The sequence below is a fragment of the Arvicanthis niloticus genome, chromosome 5, assembly GCF_011762505.2.
Source record: "Arvicanthis niloticus isolate mArvNil1 chromosome 5, mArvNil1.pat.X, whole genome shotgun sequence".
Classification (NCBI taxonomy): Eukaryota; Metazoa; Chordata; class Mammalia; order Rodentia; family Muridae; genus Arvicanthis; species Arvicanthis niloticus.
In genome coordinates, this window is record NC_047662.1 from 53,631,048 (window position 1) to 53,652,369 (window position 21,322).

The 21,322-nt window shown below is 39.8% G+C and overlaps 1 long non-coding RNA gene across 4 annotated transcripts; it reads left to right on the forward strand.

Moving 5' to 3' along the window:
* The first annotated feature begins 3,322 nt into the window (after window positions 1-3,322).
* On the forward strand, window positions 3,323-21,108 carry LOC117709636 (uncharacterized). 4 transcript variants are annotated; one of them, XR_013110574.1, is made up of 4 exons: window positions 3,323-3,620; window positions 10,512-10,640; window positions 12,096-17,561; window positions 17,782-21,108. It is a non-coding gene; the product is annotated as an uncharacterized LOC117709636 (long non-coding RNA). The 4 variants fall into 4 exon arrangements; XR_013110576.1 differs by having other exon boundaries at window positions 3,329-3,620; window positions 12,096-13,316; window positions 17,444-21,108; XR_013110575.1 differs by having other exon boundaries at window positions 3,337-3,620; window positions 12,096-12,351; window positions 13,229-21,108.
* Window positions 21,109-21,322: the final 214 nt, after the last annotated feature.

Here is a 21,322-nt window from a genome sequence, read left to right on the forward strand (position 1 = left end):
GAAGTATTCAGCTAGGTACCGAGGGACTCCTTTCTATCTGTAAATAGAAACAGCAGCTGACATCTGGGCCTGGTCAGTGGTGCACATGTGAAGGGATGGGGGGCTCTCTGAACAAGCCCTTAAGTGTTAACTCCTTTTTTTTTTTTTTAACCAGTTAACCAACCACCTGTTCTTGTCACACCATACTTTCTTAGCACTTCATCTTCTACTGTTCCGTAGTACAAAGTGGGTACAACTTGCACAGCCACCAAGCACTCTCTAAAATCAGACCAGCCAATTCTTATTCAAAGCAAAGCAGTGGGCAAAATGGGGTCAAATGAGGGGCTTTTCAGGGCTTCTAGAATGCATCCCTGCAAATATACATGGCACAGTAAGAATCCATAAGATCAGTTTACTTGTGTTATGTCATTAATTTTGGGTGATTGGGTGACATAAGACAAACCTTTATATTCTTGTCCTGATCTACCGTTTAATTCCCTGACTTGCATCTATCTCATAATATAAGCCCCTCTGGAGCAACCAGACTTGCTGTCACAAGAAGAAAGAACCCATTCTTGTCTGGAGGCAAGGGGATCCCAAAGTGGCCTTGGGAATCCTGTTAGATTAACTCATTCACTTGTTTTGAGTTACTTCTCTATTTGATATGAGTGCTGGTGCATCTGAGCCAAACTCAGAGACAGGAACAGCATAGGGGCTACCAGCATCCAGTTCGAACTTACTAATCAGCGCCTCTTGCCCTTTCCTTTGCAGCATTTCAGTTTTTACTCGACTTCACAGGACTATCCTGGGATGACAGTCTTCATGTGAACTTTCATGCCTCCATTATAAGCCTCCCTTCAGTTCAGGACTACCACACCTAAAAGTGTCTGCTTATAACTCCCAACTGCAGATTCTTTTCTCCCCATACTCACCAGTGCACACAGGAACAATCACAGATGCATTTGCACACTTGTGGGCACGCACAAGCTGCCACACGCCCTTGCTGTATGTATGTAAGCACCCAGAAAGAACAATGAATTGTAAAAACGGTCCCGTTGAGTTTGCAATCTAGAGTGAGTTACTGAGTGCTGATAAGTAAAGGAAGTGTAACCAGACAGCTTAATCCTCCAATTTCCTGTCTTCTAATCAGCCCCTGATTCTCTTGGTTTTAAATTAGAAACACTCCTGACAATATTCAGGACAGGTGAAGGAAACTCAACTAGAAAATAAGGAAGGACAAAGCATTTATTTCACTGTCTAAAGTTCACAGGAGAAATATGACCGTAACAACAGGAAATCAAGATTTTTTAGAACGATAGTAGAAGAGTAGAGGCTAGCTGAAGCAGCCAATCACATTTCCGAATGAAGCACATTTGGATCATAATTAGATTTAAGGAGAAAAAAAAAAGGAACTAGTCTAATGTATTTGCTTCTCTCTAAGAACAGCGAATTGTATTTGAAAAGCAGTTGTACAGGACTGACCTCAAAGAAAATGATAAGAATACATTCTTAATGTATTGTGGAAGAAAAAAAGCCAACCCTACCTTACTTGGATTTTTCTTAGAGTCTATTACTGAGATACAAAAGATTGTTTTGAGGGCATAGAAACATCTGAGTTTGGTGGATATTCTTAGACATGATATGGTTACACATAGTTACAATGGTGGCTTGTACGTAAAGTTGTTCATTTAATAATGAGCTCAGCTCTCGCCACTTGCTGTACAAAAATATTTTAAAAGAGCATGCAAATGTCTTAAATTCAAGGTCTATAAATAGGTTTGCCATGGATTTTTCTAAAAATAGCCCAGGTACTGAGACTATCTTATGCTTTATTATTTCCTGGTTCTCTTCATTTTGAATCTTTTCATTTATTACCAGTTTAGCAATTTCCAAGTTATTTCAGTCATTACATTGAAAGGGCTAGTGCCAATTCCTAGGAAAATCTTCATTAGGCACTGTCTTCAAAGGCATGCAGAAAATGGTCATTTGGAAAAGTTGTTCAGTTGACAATTAACATTTAAAAGTTGAAATGAGAAATGCGGCACACGACATGAATTCGAGCAAACACGGGCAAGAGGTTTCCATGAACACGAAGCTGCCAGCCATTGTGGAAGTAGACTGCACATGATTACCTCTAATTGGCAAACAGAATAAAGCAGTATTTCACAGAAACATGTTTTTACATGCATATTTAAAGGCATACCGGATCCCTTCTTGCCCAAGCATGTTCCTCTTATACCAAGTTTGAGTTGTAAACAATTGGGTTAAACAACAATTATTGATTGAAAATTAATGCGTTAATTTCTACAAAGAAAAATTTGTCAAAAAATAAATAATCAGGAATTCAGCCTGGGTAACAGCCAGTTGCAGAATCACCTAGGACCAACTTTCTTTTCTTTTTTTCTTTTCTCTTTCTTTCTTTCTTTCTTTCTTTCTTTCTTTCTTTCTTTCGCTGTCATAACTCTTAAATTTGACAGATAGAAGAAAGACAAGTGTGTTTTGAAATTCACAGACAAATCTTCCCATAACCAACCCCTGTCGATAAATTAGTGTGACCAGGGGAAGAATCATTCTGCCTTCATTTTGAAGCTGTAAGGGGAGAATGGAGGTATTCTAACAAATGAGAGTTCTTTCTGGAGCATACATGCGCATTTGAGCATTTCGGATTCATTTGAAGTGAAGAATAAATTTTGCAAGTTCTCTCTTTAGTTTTTGATCGGAAAGTTTCAACTAGATATGTCACAACACAGAGAGATGAAGTTGATACGCAATATCTATTTCTTGATTTACATGATTAAAGCATTAGAGAAGTGGCTCAGATATCAAAAGATTTCTCATAAGTGGCCGTGCCAAAGGTAATTACTGTTAGAATGTGCATGCTTGAACCCAGTTGCCTGTCAACCTCTCAGTTGTTTACGACTTGGTGGCTTTGAATAAAAGTTTTCATTAGATGTTGGGGTGTCCAATGTACTTTTTTTGCACCATTTTTATATAAAAATACATTTCTAATTTCATATATCCATTATCCTTCAGGAAAGTGTTAACTTTTAATCTTAAGAAGGGATGGCTAGAGATGTCCCATGCCAGTATTTTTTCATCATAAAATAGCTGTTTCTTAAGTGGAAGTAGTCTTTTAAAGACAAAGCTAAAACTTACACCCAAAAGAAACAACGGTTACTTCATGCAAATGATTTCCAGTTAGTTATTTAAAAGGGCACAGAACGCCACTGTAAGCCAGGGCAGTTATGGGGGGGAAGGGAGGAAAAGGAAGGGGAGAGGGGTTGTTATTCTTAATCTTTTATTGACCAGTTTCTTTCATCCTAGTGTGTCTTTATTATTTAGAAAAAAAATTAAAAAGTGATCCAGAGCTCCACCCATTTGCACCTAAGTCCTGGACTAGGTGATGACCTTGTACAACCTGGCTCAGCATATGCCCCAAAACTAAAACAAACAAACTCATTTGCCATACAAATTGTTTACGATTCATTAAAAAGCAAAATTGCATATCCCGGAGCTGGCAGCTGAGGCCGAGTCTCCATGGGCGGAGGGGGCATTCACTGAGTTGCCTTTGTATGCTGGGAGGACCAAGCCGGAGGCTCCCACTATGAGCCCGGAGTCTGAGCAGCCAGATGACACAGGAGGTAATTTTAAAGCTTTATTTGCCTTTAATATGAAATTCAGATCTTGAACTGTCTTTTGCTGGAGGAACCATGTAAACCAGGACTTTTTCTTCTCTCTCTCTCTCTCTCTCTCTCTCTCTCTCTCTCTCTCTTCACTTTGGAAAAATTGGGTTAATAAGGTGGTGATCTTGAGGGAGGAGGAGTGAGGGCTAGTCAAGGAAAGAAAAATAAAAAAATAAAAGATAAAATGTGTATTCTTTTCATCAGTTGTTCCACCATTCAGCAAAGCTTTGCCTTAGTTTGCCACCAAAAATGGAAAATTTACATCAGAATTATTTGTAATTGGTAGGTCTAAAATTCTATGGTGTGCAATTGCCCTTAAGGGAACTAAAATTTTGATTTATCCCCTATGGTATTTTCTGTAACTTCTCTAAAGAGCCTGTAGATTTCTCACCCCTTATTCAAGGCAAAAATCAAGAGGCACTGAAGTACTGAGAAACTTCTTTTCAGTATGCAGCCTAAACAGCAGCGGGCGAGCTTTCTGCATTGTTTATCTTTAGTCAAATGCATTGCTAAGTGTTCCCACCACTTTTATACATTATTTCCCCTGTGGTACAACATCTGTAAAATAATTTTAGATGAAGAGCAACTTCTAAGTAAACTTTACAGAAAAGAAATTACAGTTTTCCAAATTAGGGGGAAAAAGAGAGAGAGGGGGAAAGAGCGAGAGAGAAGCATTCGGTGATATTTGCAAGAAATAAAAAAGATGACACAATTTACCATTAACAGTCTATAAAATCTAGGACCTTCTGAAGTACAGTAAGGAAAAAGAATGTTTTTCCTGAGAGCATGGCATCAGGACAGTCCCCCCCCCCCCCTTTTTTTCAAGCTTACAACTTAGCATAGAAAATAATTGCCAATCTAATCAGTAAATTCATTTGTAGTGCTTAACAAGCTGTGTGAATCGAAGCAATATGACCATCTCATACAAGCAAACCTTGTTCTTGCTGGCAGAAAGTCTAATGGGAAAATAAATGCCTTGAATACGAATTCAGGGTCGTAAGAGATAGAGGATTGTGAGTCTCATTAACCAAAAGCGCTCTGTGATATTGTTCTGTAACCACTGGTAAAGTTTCCGAGGTCTAGTTAAGAAATTACGAGAGAAAATATACAAGTACACACATACCCAGAACTACTTTTACTCAAGTCCTTGGCATGGACATACTGAATCCCAGGCAGCAGCCGAATAGAATCCTGCAGTAGCTCACTTTTAATAGTCCCCGTCTTCCGAATTCCTACGTCTTGCCAAAATGATAGCACCATTTGTCCAGGAAGGGAGAGTACTTTTTCTGTAGATCATACAGTGAACCATGCCCTGTTTTGTAATTCCATTCGCCAGGCTCCCCCTTCAACATCACACACACTCTCCTTTTCTTAAACTGATATCTATGTGAAATGAGCTGAAGTTCACGGTCCAGTTAGGAACGGATAATACATTCATTGTCCTGGCAGCAAACTTTTTTTTTTTCACTCCCTGGAAGAATTCACGCTTGCTGTAAGAATAATAATTACGGAAAACTAGGAATGCGGTGCTAACGAATTAATCCTTAACGGACACCACCCTAACGAGGACAGCAATGATTCTGGGACTCTCTTCCTCACAGGACGAGCGTCTCCTGTGACAATGAGCTATTGTACATCCTCCCACCTCACCCCAGCTCTTAGAGATCCCAGAAGTCAAAGGTTGTCTGGCCTGGTTGACCATGACATGTGAGTTAACTCGTTCTGCAGCTATAAGTCAGGAGTTCCTTAAACTTTCTTGTACCCAGAGCAATGGAAAGAAAGGGTGTGCGGGTCCATTCCACTCGAAGTTGGTGGTTCCAAGATGCGGAAGGTCTGCTCCGACATAGACAGACTTGCAAAAGTTAGATGTCAGAGCTATGGTCCCCTGAGGAAGATGAGGAATGGAGCCCTGGAGTACTCTCACAGGTGACTTGAGGCATTCCAATTACTGGGGCATGAAAGGATTCTCACAAGCAGGGCTTGCATGCACCAGTCCAGGGCTTGGTATGCACCCCTAGTAAAATCTCACAGCCAAGGAGAACCATGCACCTTATAGTTCTCAAAAATTAAAAGTGAAGAGGGTGTGAGGCTACACAGAGGACACAAAGCCCAAGGGGCAGGACAGACAGCTCTTTTGTTGTTTTCTGTTTTCTTTTAATCTGCAGATATCCATCTCTAACATACAGAATTCCACCTTAAAACTTTTGACAGTCTTAAAAATATTTTTAATATTAAAAAAAAAAAAAAAAAAACCCCACCAAATACTGTCCCATGGAAAACAAGAGCAAGCATTACTGGGAACTCCAGTTGCAGAGTGGCAGAGAGAGGGAGGGTGGCAAGGGGAAGCAGTGTGAGGCAGCCTCACTGAAGAGTGTAAAAAATCAAATGTGAGTTTGATGAATGTGAGGTCTGGGACATTTTGTCAAAGAGGGAGGGAAAGTAGAAAGGGGGGGGGGAGGAAAAAAAAGGCAGTCCCGGCTGCCAACTCACCATCCACCAAGTTCTGGCCGAGATGTCGTAGCAAAGCTGCCATTTGATGGAACCGTCGGAAGCTTTCCCTGCCATTACGCTGTCAGCAAGCTTCATCTGATGCTAACTCACGGGAGATAAGACACCTAATTGAGAAAACATTTGCAGTGGCATGTGGGGCAACATGTAGTCCGGTCCATACCATATGGAATCATGGGTAAAAAAAAAATCTCCTTGACAATGAACCAATCTCTCCCAGACCCAGTGGCAAGGTGAAGTGGAGATGAGGAGTCTGCTGCTAGAACTGTCTTCCCTTCTCTCTCTTTAAAACAAGAGCCCACTGCTACACATCAAAGGGAGGTGGTTAAAATTAGGGCTTCATCACTCAGATGATTTTGGTCTGCAAGGTTTTTCCTTTCCTTCCAACAACCCCCCCCCCCCCCGCTTTTTTTTTTTTTTTTTTTTTTAAGGAGAATAAAGAGATTTAATAGGACAAAGGCAGGTAGTGGACTGCGGAGAGAGATCGCCACAGGCTATTAGCCTAAAATTTCTGCCTGACAGATGGAACTGCTTAGAGACTATCATGCAACGTTTGGGGCGTTTTTCCCTCCCCCCCCAACTCAGACTTTAAGTCTGATTCAGTATCTGTTTTTCACAGCCACTCTCAAGATTGTGAGCTGCGCATTTTAGAAAGTGTTTGTTGGTTCGGTTTTGCTGTGTTACACATCTCCCTTGGAAGCAAAGCAAAGATTCTAAAACTAAATCTGGGAATAACCGAACAGGTTTTCCAAGGAGAAAAAAATTCCAGGAGAAAATTATTTCTCTTTCTGTACCTTGTTTGTGGTTTTGGTTGTTGTTGTTGTGTTTTTTAAAAAATTTTTAATTAATTCTTTAGTTAATTTGGTTATGAAAGAACCTAAATACAGGATGCCAGTCTCAGAGTCCCCTGCTTTCTGGTTCAGTTGGCACTGTGTTTCGTTGTGTTTTCACGGGAGTAAATTACTACATTGCTGGTGCAGTATGCATTCTAGCCAACACTAGGCTATATAGCTATATTTTTGATGCTGTTAAAATGAATTCTGGACATCTTCAATCTTTAGAAATAAAGTAAGCAGTCCTTTATCAATTCATTTGTACACAGCTCAGGTTAAGTTTGATATGAGAGTCTTCTCAATCAGGAAAATTTAACTCTGATTTCCATACTGTAACCTAGCCATCTTATTTGTAAGGATTTTAAGTTATGCAATTTGTTTTTTTGGCCTGAAAAAACAAAACAAAACCATAATAACATGGACCTATCTATAAAAGTACTAGAAAAATGAATTTTTTTAACTGGGAAAAACTCTAGACAGGTACTGAATTCAAGCCACTTATTGAGGACTAACAGAGAGCAGGAAGTGACCAGAATCTCCTGGATTTGGTCACTTGTGTTTAGTAGCTATGATTCCTGAGAGCTGAGTCGGGTTAAGGCCGCACATAACACCTGTGTGAGAGCAACACTGAAAATTCCTCCTGAGTTTTGTTTTGAAGATGAGCAACCATAGGGTCTCCAAGTTCCCACTGGTGACGTTCTACAGTTCTGTACCCAGAGGCCTCCATGTGGGTACCTCAGGGCGTGGGAGAATTGATTACTATTTCTCGCCGGGATCAACTGTGATCATTGAAGAGTTGTGGTTTTAATAGTCCAACTAGCTAATGAATTTTTCCTAGGCATAGTTTCAATCTAATTATGCTTTGGTAGCTTTGGTTCAGGTCTTTAAGTTGCAAAGAGGTTACTTTGGTGGCTTTTTGCCTTTTATTTATGGAGCACTTCTTAATAGTAATAGGAGTTGTTGTTGTTGTCGTCATTGTCATCATCATCATTTAATTATTTAGCATTATGGTAATACAGCAGCTAGCTCCTTTTGACCAAAATAATTTCAGTAATTTTTAGTCTTTTAGAGCCCAGCTGCATTTAGGGATGGACATACAATAAACTGGGCATTTCCCCCTCTTTTTTTGTGAACCCCTTGTTATAATCTTCTAATAACACGGGGCTATGAGGATTATTCTCGATCTTTGGGGGGCTCTTTGTGTTTGTATGCCCTTAGTCTCAAGTCTGTGGAACCCGTGATAGCCCAGCAAGTGCGTCCCCGAGGGACACATGCTCCTTTCAGAAATGCACCCCAACTTTCCCGGCCAGATCCCTGACAGCCTTGTGCAACCGCAGCGTTATGAAAATGACCATCTGGAGAAAGACAAGGAAAGAATTTGTAAATTCTATGTATAACGTAAAATAGCAACTTGACCTTACCCCGCCACACACACCCCGAAGAAATAGGAATGTCTTTGAATCCACTTCTCCTTCTACCCATTCCACTCCTGAGGCCCCCTGACCCACTGTTATCTTATCCAGCTTCCTCTCCTGCATGAGGGTACACAGACACACAGACTTGTGAGGCTGCAGCGTTTCCATGTCTAAGTGTGTCTGTCAGAAACCTCTGAAGTTGGAGGCGTCTGTCCTCTAAAGCCCAGCATTTCCAGGATTCCGAATGTCCTATGCTTGCCCATTATTTATGAATGAATGGGGCACCACCTAAACTGGCATCCAGATTTCATTTTGTGAATGATGGAAAACCTGAGAGGACTTTGTGGCAGATAACACAGTAGTCTGGAACAAAGAAATGTTAGATATTTTTGGATAACAGTTTTAAATCTAGAACAATTAGATACATTTAACATTATCGTTGTCGACTAAAAGCCTGCTGGAAGCTGCCCTTCCTCAGATAGCAGCCTTTTCACGGTGTGGCCCTGTTGTTAATAGCCTTAAAACAAGATTAAATAAAACATGTTAAATATTGCAATTATTGTGGGAAATAAAATTATTTGGTGAGCATAATGGGGAACAATTCAAGCGTTTAACATGATCCAGGAAATGCTACTCCAAACAATTGCACTGCCTTATGCATTTTTCCCTCTTTGATTGCTGACAGATGCCTTTTTGGAAACAAACATCTAAATGGTTTGCCTTCACTCAGGAAAAAAAAAAAAGTAGCGGAAAGCGGCTACATGGTTTGAATTTAACTCTTGTCATTTGAACACTTCTCCATGCACGTGAGTGAGTGGATCTGAGGCAAAGGCAGCATTTCCCATTGGGAAACAAGCGAGAGTCTGGGCTTTCTTTATTTTTTTTTTTTTAATTTCCTTGACTCTCTATTATAAGAAGTGGGATTCCCCTTGTTGTACAGTCAGGAGACAGAGTAAGGCTCAGGTGATACAGGCACTAGGGAGGAAATGGACCATTAGAAGTCTTAGGCCAAGTGCCAGGGGCCTCCTTGCTCTGGTCTTCATAAAGAGCCCAATGGAAACCCTTTGTGTTATGGAAGACAAACAAACAAACAAACAAAACAAACAAACAAACCAAGAGTCCCAGGGCCCAGGATTTGTAGCTGGGTCTTGTCTCCAGTGCACTGGGGAACAGGCTTTCAAGACTGCTGCCAACAGGTGTCCAGCACTGATGGGAAGTTCTGGGCCTGCGCTACTAAAGGGCAATGTGTAATGGAATATTACTGCTTTCCAACGGCTTTCGTAGTAGAATAGTTGAGAATATTGTTTCTGACGTCTCATACCCTGCTTTGAGAGTTACTGACTGTGTGCCCTCTCCCAGTTTAACCTCTCTGATTTTCTGTGGCCTATACTAATCAGGAAAACAAAGAATATAATGTTTGTACATATACACATATACACACATGTCTGTGTATGTGTGTATATGTGTATATGTGTAGTTGTGTGCAAAAATATACCTTTTGTGCAGACTTTCTACTCTGTGACAAGCACTTCTCTGTTTGCTTCATGTTGCTCCCCTCTTGAGAAATACCCTGTTTTCCCATCCTTTGGTCCTGTGTTGTGAGGCTCAGTCTCGTTCCAACAGAGATACTACTACCTACTCCTAAAATAATGTATTTCAGCCTGTCTTCCCAGCTACACGTTGAGATTCCCGAGGAAGGACTGTGTCTTTCTTATAAGGGCTTTGGGAATGGTAGGAGGTTCGCCTAGTGGTTAGGTCAACATGTTAAGAAGACCCAGAGGTCTGCCCACCTGGAGAGCCAGTTGCAGCCGCACAGTCTTACAGATTCCTCTGTACATTTTGTTCAAGCTGTTTCCCCTTTTAGTACATGGTCTGGGTCAGAGTCCCACTCTGCAGGGATCTGCATCTCTTTGACTCCCCGTTGCCTGTTTTATCTATATTATCCTTCTGTGTCTACTTCAGATAGACTGGCTGTATCACCACCTGTCTTTGATGAACATATGTCTTTTATCCATTCATCCATCCATTAAATAGCATTTCTGTAGTGCCAGCAATTAAATGCATTTCCCTCTCCTTTTATGCTTTGTTTCCAGGACCCTTGGAAATGTGAAACTGCACAAGAGCACATGATTTGAACGCAGCATGTAATAACAGCTAACGTTTATCCAGTGTTTCCTCTCAGCCAGGCGATATTCCAAGAGCCTTAAGTATTTTTTTTCCAGGTAGGTTCCTATGAGGTAGTCTTGTTATTAACCTCACTTTATGATCAGAAACAGATGCTAGGCAGTGAAGTGTCCTATTTAGGGTTCCTGAATTGGAAATAGAATGAGGATAAAGCGCTGGGGTTGAGTTTGGCTCTTATACCCCTGGTATTACCTCTGAGGTCACTTACTGAGGTTTAGCACTTGCTCTGTGCCAGACACCTCCTAAAACACTTTTAGGTGATGCATGTGAAAGATATGTAAAAGTCCTAGAAGGTTGATATTATATTCAGTTATCAGGTCTGAGTCCAAGAGGTAAGAGTCTTACCAAAAGATTCACGTCAATCAAGATCAAAGACCATCCTGGTATGTTGGTGCACACCTGTGATCCTAGGAGGTGTAGGCAAGAGACTTGCCCATAAAAGGCTAATCTAAACTACAAACAGGATTGTGTTTTAAAAATGAAAAATAGGAAAGATTCAGCCTACATCTGCTTGACTCAAAACTATCCCACCCATGCTTTTCTTATTACAAGAAAGCAGATATATTGTATTTCTTTTTCTAGATTTAGACATTGGGCACACACACACACACACACACACACACACACACACACACACATTGTCTTGAATCATACAACCTCAGAAACCCTGAAAGTATAAAGGTACCCTGTTGTTGAGGCTGCAGAGCTCAATGTAGGGCAAGTGGGCATCTAAGATAAGAAAGAAAGAAAGAAAGAAAGAAAGAAAGAAAGAAAGAAAGAAAGAAAAAGAGAGTTCTGTATTGAAGAGAGATTATGTACTATTAATACCTAGGTCTTTCCTCTAACTTTAGTCAGGTGGAAAAATCCCCAAATAGAGCTCAGCACACTGCACTACCTTGCTGAATTCTAGTGAGTGTGGTCTCATTCACAGGTCCTGATATAGGTAAGGCAGAAGAGCTATCATAGTATCATAGAAAGGTCAGGAGTTCAGTTCTTCTATAGACAGTAAAAACACCCAGCCCCCTTTTCTGAGTTTGAGCTCTCTCTCTCTCTCTCTCTCTCTCTCTCTCTCTCTCTCTCTCCTCCTTCCTTCCTTGTTTTTTTCTTCCTTTCTTTCTTTCCTCCCTCTCTCCCTCCTCTCCCTCCCCCTCCCTCCCTTCCTTCCTTCCTTCCTTCCTTCCTTCCTTCCTTCCTTCCTTCCTTCTTTCCTTCCTTCCTTCTTTTCTTCCAGCAAAATCAGTAAAGCTGTCTGCACAGGTCCACATCATTTCTAGGTATAAGTGTCCTGAGTTTGATAAACTGGTGTCCCATGCCACCTTGCAGTGTGGCAGAAGAAAATTCACAAACAGCAGTATTGAGGAAAATCAGGGGACCCCTTTTCATTTGAGTGATGTACTCTGGGACTAGCCATATTTTTGCCTGTGTGTTTTGCATGCAAACATGTAGATTTTGTCCATAAGAAAAATACTGATGCTTTTTTTTTTTTTTTCCAGTAGGAACTCACCTACCATGTCCTGCAAAGAATGAATCTCTTCCTCAGTGGCAGCTCTTGGTCCTCATTTCTATTTAGAAGTTCCTTGACTTTTAATCTCTATCTGCATTTTCTGTTAGCCAGCTGCCACCCAAGATTGGGCTAAACCCTCTGCCCCTTGTTAAAAAGGAAAAAGAAGAAAAAGAGAACACACGCAGCACAAGCTTCTAATACGTATATTCACAACTTCTCTGCAAGGCGCTTAAGAAAACTAAAAGGTTAATATATTCTAACTAGATGTTAGGTATAGAATGTCATATCTGTCAAATTTCATTATAACTTGCTGCTCATTGGAAAAGATTTGATTTCTTTTGCCACGTCCTACTATGTTCAAGTCACAGACTGCCAGCAGCAGCCCACTGAAGACCACAGGCTGGCAGTGAGCGGGCTCGAGTGGGAAAGCAGCCGCAAGGACCATCTGTTTCCGATTTCTAGCTGAGCCAAGATGTGCAGTGAAGTGCATTCCATTCACCAGGCCAGCTTCTCCCCTGCTCAAGTTATTAGTGTTACAAGTGAGATGATCTTTTCCAAACAGCGGGGGAGCCATAATCTTTATGGAACAGGATTTTAAAACACACACACACACACACACACACACACACACACTCACAGAACATACACACACTACCAATTAGACATCTTTTGTTAAAGTTGTGAGAAAGGCTGCTTATAAATTTAATTATAGCCTTCACGAGGTTTATAAAGCATGTTTTATTAAAGCGGAGGTAACCTGGGAGGCAGCAGTATGTACATTGGTCTCATTGAGTCCCACTGAGTGACCCAATATCCTTTGAATGCTTTTTACAGATATGTTAAGAAGGTGTTTAAACCATCTTTCCAAAGCATACTGAGTTTAGGGGCAATCAGTGGGACCCTAGCTTATCAGGACAGGTGAGTGATCTTGCAAACAGGAAAAGATTGAACTCCCTGTGTAATTTAGAAGAGATGTATTTGGTTTCCTCTGAAGGCTGAGCATTTTAAGAGAAGTTTGGAGGGGATGTCAGAAGGCTGATCGTATGATAACGCAATGGAAATGCCATTCTGCGAAGTTGAGATCTTAAGTAATTAATGTCATAAATATGTGTTTAATAACAGGTGATTGACACCCTGCCAGGTGCTCAGGATTCCAAAGGGAAAGACAGGCTTGCCCTCCAGGTGCGCACTAACTCTCCCGAGGAAGCAGGTACAGGAGCAGGCATGTACTTTGCAGTTGGGTAAAACCAGGGAATGTAGCCTTGGTTCTTGTACATACATACATGCGATTGATTCTGAGCTGTTATGTGTCCTTCACAGTGGCTTCATCTATAAAATAGGGATGGTGTTGGCCAACTTACAGGGAGTGCTGCAAAGATTAACTGAACCTATGCAGAAGAACAAGAGTACTGGGTGCACACTTAGTTTCTGTTTCCTTTATTTAATCTTGGAATCCAAAAGCGCCTTATGTATCTCCTTTGTGAATAAGAGGCTGCCATGTGACTTTTTTGGGTGTGGATGATCCTGTGGTATGCATGCCCTTCAGATACCTCCCCAGGAACACAGTAGCCAATACCTTGCAGCTGACATCCCCTTCTCTGGAAGAAAAGAGCTGTTTGTGCATACTGTCTAGTCTGGAGACTGTTCATTGAGGGCAGGCTCTTTCGTAGGGGCAGGCTCTGGATTACACCACAGAACCAGACCTGTAGAGTCGTGTGCATTCACAAATAACCAGGACCCTAAAGAATGCTTTGGTTCCTGGTCAATGAATTTTATAAAAATGATTTTTTTAAATAGAGATTACATAAATCCATTTAAAGTACGAAGCTGTGGACAGACAAGACAAAACCTCTTACTTTGCATGTTAGGAGAATGAGCCCCAGCAAGGATGTTCATTTGACTCATGGAACAACTTTATCGGTAGGGCTGGAGCTCCAGCTCAGGAAGCAAGTATGTTTACTGTGGTAGCTGTAGGATCAATACCTTCAGGGAGGTAAAGGAAGGGGGGTTGGACAAGCGGGGGTCAGAAATTAGATGGTTATAATAAAGACCAACCAATCCTGCAGAGAACCTGGAAGCTGGGATAGACTTACAGAGTTATCACAAATTGAAGCAAAGGGGTTGACATATTTTATTTGCTGAGAGCTCGTTTTTTCTAAGACAAAGCTTCTCAACCTATGGGTCCTGACCCTTTTAGTAATCCTCTATCTCCACAAACGTTTACATTATGATTCATAATGGTAGTAAAATTACAGTTATAAAGTTGCAACAGAACTAATTTTATGGTTGGGGGTCACCACAACATGAGGAACTGTATTAAAGGGCACAGCATTAGGAAGGGTGAGAACCACTGCTCTAGAAAGAAAAAACTTTCAGGCTAGACATACAAGCAAAGAATCAGAGGTGGAGGGTCTGGGAGGAAGCTGTCATTTGGGGGAGTGTCCGGATGGTATACTACAGGACCTCCCAGTGCTGGAGATGTCTCCAGGCTTACTCATTCCTGCAACAGAGGACCCTACTCTGCTCATTTCCCAAGTGTCAAAAGGAGGCATCCACCCCACACTTTTAACATAATCAACCCAGAGGATCTTTCTCACAAACCGCAGGAGGCTGAAAAAGATAGAACAAGGAGAGTAGGGTTGGGCATTTCTTAGAGTTCTAGTTGTTCAAAGCAGGTGCCTTTCAAAGTTAATATAAAAATATCTGGAGTTTACTGTTTCTGGCTAGCTAGTAAGCCCCCAGGAATTTGCCTAATTTCTGCCACTCTAGATAGATTACAGGCAGAAGCCACTATTCTGGGTTTTGATGTGGGTCCTGGGGATCTGAATTCAGGTCTTCATGCTTGTGTGAAAAATTAATTTACTCACTGAGTTGAGTCATCTTCCCAGCTACTGAAATTTTAACCTAGGGGTATGTCCACAAATAATTATATTAAGAGCAAATCTGTTATAGACTATAATGACCTTAATTTAGTAATTATATATAAGTATATGTATATGTATTTTCAAATGATGGGAAAAGAATCTATCAGAATACTTACTAGCTGTCAGCCTCTAGACCTCAGGGGTATAATGGTAAATATGTTTATCTTTATTTCTAGAATTTTAAAGCATCATGTAATTGCATTTAAATAAAGTATGAAAGTGATTTGACAGGATGTGTGAAAATGCTTAGAAATCTTTGACTTCGTACTTTCTCCTCCAGTACATCATTAAAAAGGTGGTTCTACTACTGTATCTTCACATCCTTTTGAACATTATTCAAAGTGGTGAAAAATTAGAAAAAAAAATTTCATGCAGTATAACCACATCAAAGCATATTGTGCAGCCATGAAAGAAAATGTTGTTTACAAATGAAAAGTGCTTATGCTGTAACAGTGTGAAAAAAGCAGGATGCGAAACTGAATACACAGAATGAACACAGTTCAGCAAAAACCCAGCAATCTATTCATTAAAAGACAGAAAACATTCCCATGTTAATGGTTGTGTACATAACTGATGGAATTATATTTTTTCTCTTCTGCTTTTATGCAATTTCAAAAGTTCTTTTAATGAAAGGCTGTTGTTTCTATAACAGAAACAAATAGACGTTAGGAATGACTGAAGCTGGAAATGTGTGCTGACAGTGATTAGTCTTAAGCATTCTTCCATAACCTGTCAGCACCTGGTCCCCTGTCTCCATCGCCTTGATAGTTAGCTGGGCATCTTCCGAGTTAGGCACAGAAGGCTGAATGAGAATGTGAAGAGCCAGGGTCATGCTACAACTCTCTTGGGTACTCCAGCATGAGGACATATTCATCCTCAGACCCAGGCTTATCAGTGAAATGATCTCTGATTAGACCAGACGGTCCTGGGGATCTGGAGCTTAACACTGTCTGTCGTCTTGATCCCTCCTAAACATCCCAACTCAACATAATCGTTCTTTGATTTCCATATTGGTTTTGCAGGAATCTGATAAGTGAAGAATGATCTCACTGTTTCAGAGCCACTGGGTTAGATGACCAGGCAGCAGCTTCTTATTCTAGGAAGCATGAGCCCATGTGAAATTGTATAATTTAGTGTGTGTTCTGGGGGGGAGGTCACAGCAGCTGGCAACAGTGAAAAGGTTTTCAAGTGTTTGGTTACCTAGCTTTAACTTCTGAGCCTTCTCCTGAGTCTCGGTGGAAGGTTTCTGAATATGCAACAACCAAAACCAAATTCAAAGTCAGGTATGTGGTAAATTCAAGGTGTTCTTAGCAGTGCTTGCCTGTGCTGCATCATGTGACCTCACCACGGCCTTAGTTCTGAGAGCACAGGCAAACTTTACCCTGCTGCTTGCTGTCATGCTGAGCTAAGCCTAGGAATGCTAGCTGAAATCAGATGTGAGATCAGATGTGAGACTAGTGGAGATTATAAATTACAATGTTTGTGCTGTCCATACAAAATTTTCTGCTTTTCTAGAGACAGTGTTTAAGTTGTGTGTGTGTGTGTGTGTGTGTGTGTGTGTGTGTGTGTGTGAAAGACATCTAGTCCTCAGCATTCAAGATCAAATTCGTGTCTCTTTGTATTATACTGCTTTACATTATTTAATTTAAAAAAATTGCTGTTTGCGTTGCTAAGTTGAAATTCTTTAAAATGTATCTTCAGTGGGTTCATGTGCTACCTTTGCTAGGCAAATAGATGGACCTAGAAAAGATTATATGGAGCAGGTAACCCAGACCCAGAAAGACAAGTGCTGTGTACTTTTTTCTTATGTTCAGTTCCTGGCTCCAAATCTTCAGATGTGGGTGTATAACATGGACTAGCCACAGAAGTCAGGAAATTATAAAGGGGCCGGAGCAGGGTAGGGGGTCGTGAGAGGGGACTAGCAGGATGTAGGTAATATGAAGCAGGAAATAGAAAAATGTGGAGGGTTGTTTGGGGAGCGTGAAGAAGTCAATACAGAAGGCGAAGGAGGAGGAGGAGGGAGAGGAAGAGGGAGGAACAACACCAAGGCTATCCAATAAAGCTTTAAGGAATCTTATTATTTTATATTTACCTAAAAACCACACACACATGGGTATGAATGTATGTATACACCTTAGAGAAAGTTACTCCACTGGGGCCGACAGTGCTCCCCACAAGAAACATAGACTAACAAAACCTTAGAACTAGGCATGAGGCTTCCCCATTTGAATGGCTGATCAGGGTAATCCAGGAGACTCTTAAAACAATATAATCTGTTATTGTTGCCCTTGGTTGCTTCTCAGAGATTGACACTAAGCCCCTATTGCTGTACCCCTATACTGCACAGTTAGTACACAATACTCAAAAGTCTTTGATCTGGATCTGATCCAAAAGCCTCTTTCCTGACTTCCAGGTTACCAGAAAATACTATGCAAGATGCCAAGACAGAGGGGCAATTAATAATCCTACCCAGTTGTGACACCTTTCAACCATGGCAATGACCAGCATGATAATATAGCCATAAAGGTGTGGTAAGTTGCACTCATGTGTTGGTGGTAACCAATGACTGCCTAATTGCACTTAAGCCGGTTCAGCAGGAGGGATACCATGCGTGGTACAAGGAGCCTAACCCACTCTCAATGGCTAGTGAGGTCACAGATCTTAGAAGAGACTCTACTACCACCACTTTATCAGACCAGCCCAATTTCAGACTGCAATCTAAATCTTATTCTCATCCCCACCCTTTATCAGAATGCCTTTCTTTACGGATAACGGAGACCGTCACAGGAATGCACAGCTGGACACAGTGCAGACATCAACAGATCCTGGGCAGCCACACCCCAATGGCTATATCTACGTTACAACTCCTGCATTTATGACTCTGCAAACATCACAGAAGAGGGGATAGGAAGATTGTAAGAATGAAACACCAGGAAGTTGGTTGTGAAACAGTCTTTCCTAGAAATGTCTGCATAAGCAAAATCTGAACAATGGCCTATCAGTAGACGTGCTGACGTGGAAAGGAAAACCCTCACAGGATCACATCCGTGGATAAGGCAACTGATGACTGCTGGGAATGGGAGCGTTCTCCTCTATCAGGGATGAGCGCTCTAATTAGCTATCCATACAAACAGTATCACTGAAACTGTATATACACAAACAGCAGAATGGACTCCACAGGTTGTGTTTTTTATATTTGTGTATTAAAAACATGTAGCAATAATAATGGGATAAGAAGAGGCTATCAATTTGAGAGTTGTGGCAACTTGGAATTATCTAGAGGAAGAAAACAGAAGGGGAAAGCATTACAATTATATTTTAATTAAAATATATAAAATATGAAGAAAACCATTCAGTGAATTTTCTTTTGTAAATAGGGCAGTTTTTTTTCATAATTGCTGAAATGGATCTAAACATACTCCTGTATTTTATACTATGTATTTATGAAGAACATTGTTCTCAGAATTGATGATCATAAAAATAAATATTGAACACTTGGACAAACATTTAAGATGCTCTGTGTCCTGCAATATCAAATAATCAGTCAAGATTCAGGTCTTTATGTGAACATTAACAAGCATGTGCATGTTATTAGTATGCAAATTTGATTTAGTTTTTAATACATGATAAAATTATATGTATAGCAGATAATTGCCTTAAATTTTTTTTTTGTAATATGTAACCAGTGAATATATACCTATTTTCTAGACCTATATATCAATAGTCATGTAAAAACTTTTCAGGTGTAAAGCTGTTGTGAGTGTAAAGTTTAGGAAGCCTTGTTCTTGACTGTCTACATGTAGATAATTAATATTTTGGGGGTATAGGTGCTATTTTTTCCTCATCTAAAACTTTTAAGTTTGTTTTTAATCACGGTAAATGATGTGTTAACATAAAGTTAGCATTATATTCTTAAGCTCATGGTATTGTTAACTAAACACACATGGTATGTTGAATAATGTAAGCTTAGGACCTTGTGTTTGGTTCTCACTAGTCTCAAGATATTTTCAATTTGTCTTTGAATTTATTTTATTTATTCTTTGGCCCATTGACTATACAAGAGTAAGTTATTTGGTTTTCACATGTTTAGCAAGTTTTTCGATTTTTGCTTTCATTTTCTTATGTTTGGAAGTGATGTGTGATGTGAGTTAAACCTTTTAAAAATTTGTTAAGACTATTTTGTGCCCTAAATTCTATTCATGCTATAGAATGCCCTGCTGCATTTGAGGATAAGCATTCTGAGGCAGCAGGGCACTATGTTCTTTATGTGTGGGTTTAGTCCATCTGTTCCTCTTAGGTTTCCAAACTTATTGTTTACTCACCAGTTTCAGTCTGAATGGCCTGTCTGTTGTTAAGAGTGAGATAGTATGATCTCCCATTGTTCTTGTGTTACTGTGTATTTCCCCAGTTCTATCAATATTTCTTCATACATTTGGTTGTTCTGAGTACAAATGCTAGTGAATTCACTCTTTTAAATCATTTTCTATATCTATATATCTATATATTTATATAGATATATATATAATTTTTGTTTTAAGACATTTTAAAATTTAAAGTATATTTTTCTGGGATGTATAGAACAACCTCTGTTTGTTCTATTTTTATTATTGTTTGTGTGAAACATCATTTATATTTTGCTTTTAGCTTATACATGTCTTCAAATCTAAAGTGCATCTTGTTTTTTCAAAATCCATTCAGATGTTCTATTTCTATGACCAGGGCTTTAATCAATATATTCAAAACAATTATAGAGAAGAACTTAGGGCTACCTTTTTAGTAATTGCTTTCTGTCTGTCTTACAGTTTTTGAGGTCTTTCTTTTCCTCTCTGTGTTTTGCTGTCTTATTTTACAGTGGATAGTTTGCATCCTCTCATTTTTCTGGGTACACAGTCTAAAGGTATATTCTTTGGGTTTACCACAGAGTTTGTGTAGCATGACTTATATTTGTAAAACCGACTTTAAGCTGACTGCAGCTTATTTTCCACAGTAAATGCAAATTTTATATTTTGTTTTATTCCTGCATTATTTTGGGAATGGGCAGACCTGGTGTGTAATCAGTAAATTTCTAACACTGGGCCACACCCTCAGTCCTACATGTTGTCATTAATGTCACAGATTGCATTTTTAGAGCTGTATTCTTCATTTATGTCTAGCACCATAGATGAAATCAATTTCACATTGTCATTATGGTATTTCACTGGTCTATGCATTTACTTGACTATGCACTTCCCTCTGCCAATGAGCTTTCTGCCTTCATATGCTTTTGTGGGACTCTTCATCATCCTTTACATTCAATTAAAATTATCTTTAGCATTTCTTACTTTCATAAACAAAATGGTGATGAAACTCCCTCAGCTCTCATTTATCTGGGAAGGTATTTCTGCTTTATTTCTGGAGAGACTATAGCCATTTGTAGCATTCTTGATTGACATTTCTTTTTTCCCCCCCTTGAACATATAATTGTGCTTCCTTCTGCCCGGCAAGGTTGCAATGAGAAATCTCTTGATATGCTTACCAAGCCATCTTTGTATGTGATAAGTCACTTTTGTCTCTGTGCCTACAAAATCCCCTATCTTTGATTTTTGACAATGTGATTATAATTTCCCAGTACACGTGCTTCTTTGGATTAATCACAGCTAGGGTTCTTTGGACATCTGGATGCCCATTTTCCTCCACAGTCTTGGGCATTATCTATTCACACAATCTTTTATTATCTGCCTCCTTTCTGTTTCTCTCTCTCTCTCTCTCTCTCTCTCTCTCTCTCTCATCATTTTCATCACTAGGAATTGAACCAGTAGCCCAGCAAAGTCTCCAGCAAGCACCCATCCCTTCCATTCCTCCTAACCACTCTATGATGCCCTCTAACTTTTGTAAGATTTTTTTCTCTTTTTGTGTTCATTTTCATTATGCTTGTGATTGGATAGTGTCAATGTCTTTGTGACTGCTGATTCCATCTTGTGAATGAAGTTACTATGTGGTGAGTTTTCAATTCTATTGTGTTCTTTAGCTTTAAAAATCACTGTTGGTTATCTAAAAATAAATAAATAAATAAATAAATAAATAAATAAATAAATAAGAGTTGATATTGCCACTCTATTCATTCTATTCTTGTGAGTTGATTGACTATCTATAACATGGTCATTTTGAATTCTTAATTTGGTAATTCACTTAACTCCATTACCTGAAGTTAGGCTTTGGAGATTTCTTTTGTTCCTGTGGTTGGGCCATGTTTCTCAGGTTTTTTTGTATGTACCTTGTACCTTCGTATTTGGTTGTACATTTCGAAAACACC